This window comes from Theobroma cacao, chromosome 5, assembly GCF_000208745.1.
Source record: "Theobroma cacao cultivar B97-61/B2 chromosome 5, Criollo_cocoa_genome_V2, whole genome shotgun sequence".
Classification (NCBI taxonomy): Eukaryota; Viridiplantae; Streptophyta; class Magnoliopsida; order Malvales; family Malvaceae; genus Theobroma; species Theobroma cacao.
Window position 1 is genome coordinate 21,693,662 of NC_030854.1, and position 10,187 is coordinate 21,703,848.

General features: G+C 32.8%; 1 long non-coding RNA gene across 1 annotated transcript; it reads left to right on the forward strand.

The window, feature by feature from the left end:
* Nucleotides 5,765-7,300, forward strand: LOC108662104. Its single transcript, XR_001927886.1, has 2 exons — nucleotides 5,765-5,808; nucleotides 6,780-7,300. It is a non-coding gene; the product is annotated as an uncharacterized LOC108662104 (long non-coding RNA).

The following is a 10,187-nucleotide window of genomic DNA, read 5'->3' on the forward strand; positions in this document are numbered from 1 at the left end:
AGTATAAAACACATAATTCATAATCAAAATTAAGTTTAAACGTCTAAAACCTTCATTTAAAATGAAATTATGTCTATTTGAATATAATAAAAATATTCAATAAAATATTATATTTTTTTATAAAACAATATTTATAAAGTTACTGGTAAATAATTTTTGTAGCGTAAAAGCTAAATAAATTCATACATACTGTAATACAGATAACTAAAGTATAAAATTTAATTTACAATGACACATGGGCCCCCAAATGACAAAAGTGTACGAAGGCTGTGAACCTACGATTTTTGAGGAAGTAAAGCCAACTGTAGCCTTTGACAATATCAGCTATCTACAGCCTATTCTGAGCCTGAAATGGGTGGAAAGGAGCGTGGTAAGATTATATAATCCTAGTGAGTAAACAAACACCATCCAAAATATCTAAAGTCGAGTAAATTGAGACGATTAAAATATTCCATCTTAATATGTAATTAATAACATAAATATTCATTTCATTTAAATAATCATTATGGCTTATGAGTATCTTAAAAGCTTGGCTCCTGCCAAAATCATTCTCAGGAATACCTTGGCCGAGGCATCTAACCGAGTTCGCCAAGGCTGTTAAAAATTTTGTATACATGTAAACATATTTTTTGTTTGAAGAACACAGCCGTTCCTTGGCGTTAGCAGAGTTCATCATCACGAGGTGGTTTGGCGTGATGTGAACTCTAACCATATCTCAGGAGATACCTTACGAGCCTTTCCGACTAAGATCCATATATAACTGGATTTCGTGCCCCTCTAATAAGCTGGTCCATAGAACCCGCCCATTGCAGCAAGCTAAACCCACCATATAATAAAAATTCAACAGCATGACATGGCAATTTTATCATTTTCCAGCCTATCAAGACAAACAATAGTTTATACATTTTCAACACAAATACCAATTCAACCATTCATGCCAATATTATCATAAGCCATTCAATTCAAACCATGATTTATAACACAACAATTAGTATCTAATTACTCCATTTTCAAAACCATCATTCAATTTCAAGACAATTTATAAAATCATTTCATTTAAACACATTTTGTTTATAAAACCTAAAGATTTACCATTTAAACACATTTTTCTATAAAATCACAAAAACGAATAAAAACTACTTTAGATAATTAAGACGATAGTAAGGTTACTCGCTATTTCGGGAGTCAAATTTTTAGAGTACTCCGACTATCGATCCTTGGGTACAATTTCTTTGCCCTTATCGGAGGATTCACCACCTAGACATAATGCACAATCAAGCAATTTACCACATTGGTGCTAAACCGTTATAAAACTATATGGATGCATGAAACGGAATGCAAATTGTTCGGATTATCGTCTAAACACAGTGTTCTACACAAATTCAATTATGTACCTAAATAAAATGGTATTGGCCTAATTTGATCTATCACTCGATTAATTGGCCAATATGCCCAATTCAACTCCAATTAACTCCATTTATCTTCCAATTCTCCAAACCATCAAACACAAGTCAAATAGCATAAAATTTAGCAAAATCATCTTCACATTTTCTCTTGGGAATTTCGGCCATGGTGGGTGCATCAACACTATGATTTTTCCTACTTGATTTTCTCACCGTAATTCGTCATTTCCTAACTAATTCACTTGAAATAAAATCAAATCCACCATCCACACTCTACATGGAAAATTCGGCTAATGATGGGTAATGGAAGAAAATGAATTTTTCTTGCTTGATTTTCATGCTACACATCACTAACTAACTAAAAACACTAAAATATCTTAAAATCTAACCAAATCAAGCATCAAAACTCCTCCCCCCATGTCCGGCCAGCAAGGGATTCATCATGAAATCTTGATTCTCAACCATGAAAAATGGAAAAAAAATGCATAGGAAAGGTAGATCACAAGCTAGAATTGAAAAATCTTACATTTTTTAACTTGTTTCCTTGAATTTTCACACTTTTCCCTTGAATTTTTCCACCTAGGGTTTTTGTTCTTCTTTTCTTCCTTTGTTCTTGTTTTGGCAGGCCATATGAAGAGAAATAGGCTGATTTTATGCTAATTTATAAGAAAATTATTAAATGGATGAGAATTTGACACATGTCACCATTCCATTGGTCCATGTGTCATTCTTACTCATTAAGCAATCTCTCTCCACCATATAAATTTTCTCAATTATCCATGATAATATTGGGTAAAATCCATGTGCTGGACAAGTGTTGGGTGGTGTAAAATTATAATTTTGCCCCTGGGGTGGTAAAATGACTATTTTACCCTTATGCTAGAAAAAATGTCAAAATTAAAACTTTTCACTTCTCAAACTCAAATTACACTCCAAATGATCAACCTTAGTAAAAAATTTCATCCAACACTCACATCTTAACCTCTGGTAGCAAAATGACCATTTTACCCCTAGGTCATGAAAATTTCAATTTGACTCCAAATCGGTCATCAAACTCCGAATCACCATTTTAAGTCATTCTGGGGTTTTAAAATTCTCAATTTCATCTTAAAATCTCTATTTGGACTAGTTCGAGGCTTAATTCAACTTAGTTGCACTCTAGGTACACTACTGACTTTTGACGATTTTTCGAGGCTTTCCAAGTATGCAAGCATTCTGTCAATCACATGAATGACATGGCTAATATTTTATAAAGTCGGGTTTGACATATTTGCTCTTGATTTCTTAGCTAAACATGCATTGTTTGAAAGCTTATAAGATATTTTCTAATGATGCATGGCATTTCAAACAAGTATTTAACCTTAAAGGATTAAAAATGTAAATGAGACAATTTCAAATACTTGACATTAAGTTCAAGAAGACGTGATTTTTATCAAATCAAAATATGATGTAATTCAAAACTAACAAATTAAAATAAAATAAATAACTAAAAGCAACTAAAACAAATAAAACCCAAACTAAATCTCAAAAACTTTAGATAAAATATATTAAAAATTAAGACCAAATAACTCTATAAAATAGAGTTATCAACAAGTGTTGACATGAACACTCCCTTTAACACTTTCATTCACTATATTCAGTTTGTTTCTCAACAACTCATGCCTTGACTTGGTTAAGCCTTTTGTCATAAAATCAGTTAATTGCAATACGGAGCAATAGTATTGGATATCAATTTTACTTTTCTTTTCATCCACTCAGATGGCATGAAATTTCACATGAATGTGTTTAGTTTTGCCATGAAATATTGGATTTTTAGAGATTGTAATAGTGGATTTGTTATCAACCATCAGGACAGAACGTTGACTTTATGTGAGTTGCAAGTCTGTGAGAACTTTCCTTAACCAAATGGCTTAGTTCAATGCCCCTGTTATTATAATATATTCTACTTCTATAGAAATTGGGCAACAAAAGTTTGCTTGTGGGAATTCCATGAGAAGGCACCATTACCAAAAGTAAAAATGTAACTTGAAGTACTATTCAAGTCATCCACATTGCCTGCGCAGTTGCTATCTAAATATCCCAAAAGCTTGATTCCTGACTTCCTGGTGAAGTGAATTTCACAATCAAGTGTTCCTTTCAAATATTTGAAGATTTGTTTTCCAGCTATGAAATGCAGATTTGTAGGCTTTTGCATAAACCTTGACACTAGAAACATGACATCTGGTTGAGATGAACAAAAGCTTCCAATTAGGCTCCTTTATGTCAAAGAGGTCCTTTAGTTTCAATCCTTTGTTGATTGAAAACTTTTTATTGACAACCAACGAAGTAGCAATAGGTTTGCATTGATTCATGCAAATCGTCTTCAATACCTAGGAGATATAACTCCTTCGAGACTGCTTTATTCCATCAGCAAGCTGCTTAATTTCAAGTTGCGAAAAATAACTCATTTATCCCAAGTCATTCATATCAAATTCAATTTGCATATCTTGCTTGAATTTATGCAATGCAGCATCATCTCCTCTAGTGATCAAAAGATCATCCACATATAAAAAAAGCTATTAATTGTGGTTGACCCATGGAACTTAAGATGTAGAGTGTAGCTTCATTATTGCTTTTTAGAAAATGTTTGCTTTGTTAAATAAGCATCAATTATGCTATACCACGTTCTTGAAACTTACTTTAAGCCATACAAGGCTTTATGAACTATATCTTGACCAGGCAACAATTTGAACCCTTTAGGCTGCTTGACATATATTTCTTATTCTAAAACACCATTAAAAAATGCGAGCTTGACATCTAGGTGGAATACATTCCATCCAAAAGCTCTAGAGAGCGCTAAAAACAAGTGTATTGTATCATAATGAGTAATAAGAGCATAAGTTTCCAAGTAATCTATACTAGGGAGATGATTAAACCCCTTCACGACCAGGCGAGCTTTGTATTTATTGAAGCTCCCATCAAGATTGAGCTTCCTTTTGAATACCCACTTAACTTCAATAGCATGATGATTGCTTGGTCTATTAACCAAGGTCCAGGTATGATTTTTATTGATTATGTCTAGCTCATCACACATAAAAGCCACTCATTTAGGATGTTGTGAGGCATTGTAGTAGGTGTTTGGTTCAACTATGGTAACCAAACTCCTCTGATATATATCATGAATGGACCATGTGCCTTTCACATGCTTATCATCAATATCATCAATGTCTTTAACAGTATCAACTACTTCAACATCTGTCTCATTTCTTTACACCTAAAAATTTGTAAAGCTAGGAGCAGGTATTATTACTTGTAGGTTGTGATTCGTAATACCAACTAAAAGCTTCATCAAAGGAAAATTCCTGCTAATGACAATCTTATCAATTTTTGGCAAGTAAATCCTGTAGGCTTTAGATTGATAACTATATCTTATGAAGATTCCTTTAATAGATTTGTGTTAAAGCTTATCCCATTGAGAGTCAAGTATGTACAGATAGCAAAGAAACCCAAATACTCTAATGTAATTAACAAAATCTTGTAGCCATGCCAAGTGTCATGAGCCAACCTTGTATCAGAATATGACAGGGTTGAGTTGTTTAGAAGATTGAGTCTTTTGGACTTGAAAAGGAAATGTCCCCCTTTTAAACATTGTAATGGCTAGTGGTGACATCTCTAGAAATATTTGTCAAGCCTGACCTTATAAAGTACTTGTCATGTCCTTCATGTGATTGACAATATGCTTGCATACTTGAAAAGCCCCGAAAAATCGTCAAAAGTCGATATTGTACCAAATGGTACTATTATGTTGAATTAAGCCTCGAACTAGTCTAAATAGAGATCTTAAGATGAAATTGAGAATTTTAAAACCCCAGAATGACTTAAAATGATGATTTGGAGTTCGAGGGCTGAATTGGAGTCAATTTGGAATTTTCATGTTCTAGGGGTAAAATGGTAATTTTGTCACTTGAGAACAAAATGGAAATTTTTAGAAAAGATTTTGATCACATTTGACTCATTGGAGTATGATTTGAGTTTGAGAGGTGAAAATTTTTAATTCTAGCTTTTTTTCTAGCATAGAGGCAAAATAGTCATTTTGCAGCCCAAGGGCAAAATCGTAATTTTACACCACCCAACACTTGTCCAGCAAATTGATTTTACCCAATATTATCATGGATAATTGAGAAAATTTTAGTGGTAGAGAGAGATTGCTTAATGGCAAATTATGACACATGGACCAATGGAATGGTGACATGTGTCAAAATCTCATCCATTCATTATTTTGGCTTAAAAATCAGCATAAAATCAGCCCATTTCTCACCCATATGGCCGGCCAAAGCATGAAGTGAAGAGGAAAGGAAAGAACACAAACCCTAGGTGGGAAAATTGAAGAAAAAGTGTGGGATTTCAAGGGATTAAGATAATGAAGGTAAGATTTTGTGATTTTATCTTGTGATTTACACTACCCATGCTTTCTTTTTCATTTTCCATGCTTAGAACTCAAGTTTGCATGATGAACCCTTGCTGGCCGAATTTGAGAGAAGAGGTTTTGAGCATTGATTTTGCTAGATTTCAAGCTAATTAAGTGTTTTTGGTTGTTTGGTAATGGAAAGTATGAAAATCTAGCAAGGAATCACTTTGTTCTTCACAAACCCACAAGAGGCCGAATTTTCTAGGGAGGATATTGAGGCTGAAATTGATGATATTTCATGATATTTTGGTGGTATTTAATGATTGGTGAGGCTAGAAATTTAATGGAAAATTTTGGCATGAAAATTCGAATTTTTACCTAATGTATAGACATGTGCAATTTATTGTTCGGACTGATAAATTGAATCATATTCACAGTCATTGAGGTATTTTAAGTATAATTGGAGTGTAGAAAGTGAAAGAAATCGATTTGGAGTTAAATTGGATGTTTTAACCAATTACACTGAGAATAGTGTAAATTAGGTCGAATACCGTATTTAAACGGCTATTCGGACATTTTGCATCACATTTCGTGCATTCATATAGATTTATAGAGCCTGAAATAGTTTATGATAAATTGACACAATTTATTGAAATTCGTGTCACATATGATGTTGATAATTCTATTTTANTCGGACATTTTGCATCACATTTCGTGCATTCATATAGATTTATAGAGCCTGAAATAGTTTATGATAAATTGACACAATTTATTGAAATTCGTGTCACATATGATGTTGATAATTCTATTTTATAGAATTATTTTATTCTAATTTTATTATTAAATATTAGCTAAGTCCTCAATTTTTAATTATAATTTACTTATTTTTAGTTGTTTTTATAATTAGGTTACTTTTAAGTTAGTTATTTTAATTTTATGTTTTTCTTGTTAATTTGGTTATTTTTTATTGGTTTTTATTTCTTTTGTAGGATTAAAAGTGATTGGACTTAATTTTGGAAAGTAAGTTGTTAAAAGCCCAGTATCTGTTTGCATATACTTCAGTATTTTAGCCATATCTGGAGCTACAGAATTTCAAATGATGCGATTCTTAGACCAGTGGAAAGCTAAGAGACAGAGGTACAACTTTTATGAATATTACTTTGCCCAGTTCTGCATCAAAGATAGAGAAAATTGCTTCTGAAAATGGATAGACGTACTGTGCCGGGAATAGAAATTTGTAAAGATTGACAATGGAATTTTGGGACTCTTGTATACTTTTAAGCCCAATTAAACCCTAGGTCAGCTTAAGGTACTTTAGGTTAAGTTTATTAGTATAAATAGGATATGTTTAACAACATTGAGACAACCTTTGAGAGATTCAAGAAACTAGAAGTTGAGGTTGAAACTAGGAGATCAAGTCGGCAATAATTGTTTTGTGTTCCTCCTTAGCTTTTAATTTTTTTGTTACTTTCAATGGTTAAATTTATTATAATGTTATTTGTTTTTGCAATTATGAGTGGCTAAATTTTCTTTTTCTAGGATTGCAATTGAACTCACATGTAGGCTAAATTTTTAAATCTCTTTCTTACTTATTTTAATGGAATTTGAATTGTTTATTCCAATTTGTTCTTACTGCTTTTAATTGCCTGATCACTAATTAAATTGATCTAGGAACCTAAATAAACTTGGAAAGGGAGTTTAGAGTAGACTAAAATTGGGATAGCATATGATCAAATTAATTGATTTGCGTATAGGATAGGGATATACCTATAGGCCGTATGTAGCCAGATTAGAGCCTGAACTTAATGAGTCTGTTTTAATTTCAAATCACATAGGGATATAGTGTTTTGGTTAAAATAGATATTTTTATAGGTTGAGTCGGGAGACCCTTATAAATAATTTAGGACTCTAGGTGAGCAATTCAACCCATTGAAATAAGTTAAGTAAGAGAGGTAAGATTTAGATGAAGTGTGAGGGATATTGTGATCCTAGGCTTGTTTGATTTGATATTTTCTTAAGTTATTATTACTTCGATTGTTCTTGTTAGTTTTAATTTTAGTTAATTAGTTTTAGTTAATTAATAAATTTTGATTATTTGGATAAGATTTAATTGTTCTAATTTTAGTAATTAGTAAAGTTTTAGATCAATTTCCTGTGAGATCGATACCTTGCTTGCTAATATACTATCTATTCGATACGTATACTTGCGTAGTAGGATTTTAACTGATAGATGTATAGGTGGTGAGCCCTCTAACAAGGGTAAAGAGATTGTGCCCGAAGACCAGGAATAGGAGTATATCGAACTCCTAGTTCTGTGAGTAACTTTACTATCGTCTTAAAAATCTAAAGTGGTTTTTATCCTATTTTGTGAATTTCATGGAAAATGAATTAAATGATTAATTTTTTGGTTTTATAAACTAAATGTGATTTAATGAAATGATTTCATAAATTATTTTAAAATTGAATAATGGCTTTGAAAATAGAGTAATTGGAGACCATTTGATGTATTGTGAATTTATGGTTCTAATTGATTGGCTTGTGACAATATTGGCATGAATGGCTGAATTGGTATTTGTGTTGAAATGTATAAATTGTTGTTTGCCTTGATAGGTTGGATAATGATAAAATTGCCATGTCATGCTGTTAAATTTTATTGTATGGTGGGTTTAGCTTGCTGCAGTGGGTTGGTTCTGTGGACTAGTCTATTAGAGGGGCACGAAACCTGGTCATATTTTTACCTCGGTTGGAGAGGCGAGTAGGGTAACTCCCGAGGTATAACTTTTAGAGTTCACTTCACGCCAAACCACCACGTGAAGGCGAACTCAACTAATGCCAAGGAACGGCTATATTTTCAAAATAAAAATATGATTTATGAGTACGTAACTTTTTAATAGCCTTGGCAGACTCGGTTTGGGATAGCCCTCGGCCAAGGTATCCCTGATGACTAAGTAAGATAATGATTTTGGCACGAGCCAAAGTTTTAAGAAATTCATAAGCCAAGTTAATTACTCGATTTATATGAATTGATTTTATTTGGTTTAAACAAATTGATTTTATTTAAACTGTTTTATCTGTCTCTATTTACTCGACTTTAGATGTTTTAAATGGTATCCGTTTACTCACTGGGATTTTATAATCTCACCACTCTCCTTTCCAACCATTTCAGGCCCGAGGTAGCTTGTGGATGGCAGATATCGTCAAGGATTATAGTCAACTTTACTACTCCAAAAACACTGTAGGTTTACTGCCTTTGTGCACTTTTGTTCCTTGGGGGCCCACGAGTCACTGTAAAGTAAATTTCATATCCCGATTATCTGTATTATAGTACGTATAAATTTATTTAGCTTTTACATTACAAAAATTATTTACCTATGACTCTATAAATATTGTTTTACAAGAAATTAGAATATTTTATTGAATATTTTTATTTTATTCAAATAGTTGCAATATCATTTTTAATAAATGTTTTAGACACCCAAATTTATTTTAAATCATGAAATATGTGTTTTCCACTCATCTACTACATTTTTAGTTGGGGTTCGAAAAATTTCGAGAAAAAATGACAAAAACACCCTTATGAGGTGAAAATTATTTTTTCACAGTTTTGAAAAGGAAAAAGCTTAAAATTCTTTAAAAACGAGGTTTGGCGATGATTACTCATAGGGGAGATAAAAAAATGATACTAAAGCCTTGCAGGGTTCCGGTTGGCACTCCGGGTAAAGAATGTCTATCTGGACATCGCGGTAATTATCACAGACTCGAACGGAGTATCGGGTCGTGACATATTTGTTAAGTTTTTAAGGGGAAAGACCTTTTAGGAAGGGAATGTCCTTATTTCAAGCATTGTAATGGCTATTGGTAGAATACATGTAAAATCTCGTAAACTTTTTATTGAGGGTGAGCAGTTGGCGGTTTATTGGGCTTCTCACTGATGAAGGTATGTTTGTAGTGACTCATCTATGGCTGCCCCTATGGCCCGACAATGGTGTGTCTTGGTCCCTTTGTACTCATTTTCATATTAATAAAACATTTTCTTTCTTGTGGCTTAGTGGTTGCGTATATGGCATTTTTTATGCCTTATGATTTCGATGTGCTTTGCCTTAGTCTAATTTGTTGCTATTGCTGATGTTTGATCAGACATAAATTAGTTATTGGCTAGCTTGTGTGGAAGCGTCCACTCAAGCCCCACACATACTATATCATACTTAAGTGAAGGAGCGTAGTTCGTGACACCAAGCCTCGAATGATGTCTTGTTGTTCAATGCATGAGTGGGGAGCATATTGAGTAGATATATTTCTATATTGGCAGCTTACCCTAAGTTTTTTAAGTAAATTCTTCACTGAACACCAAGAACCTAGACATCTCTAGAATTATCCTATATTTTCTCGTACTTATA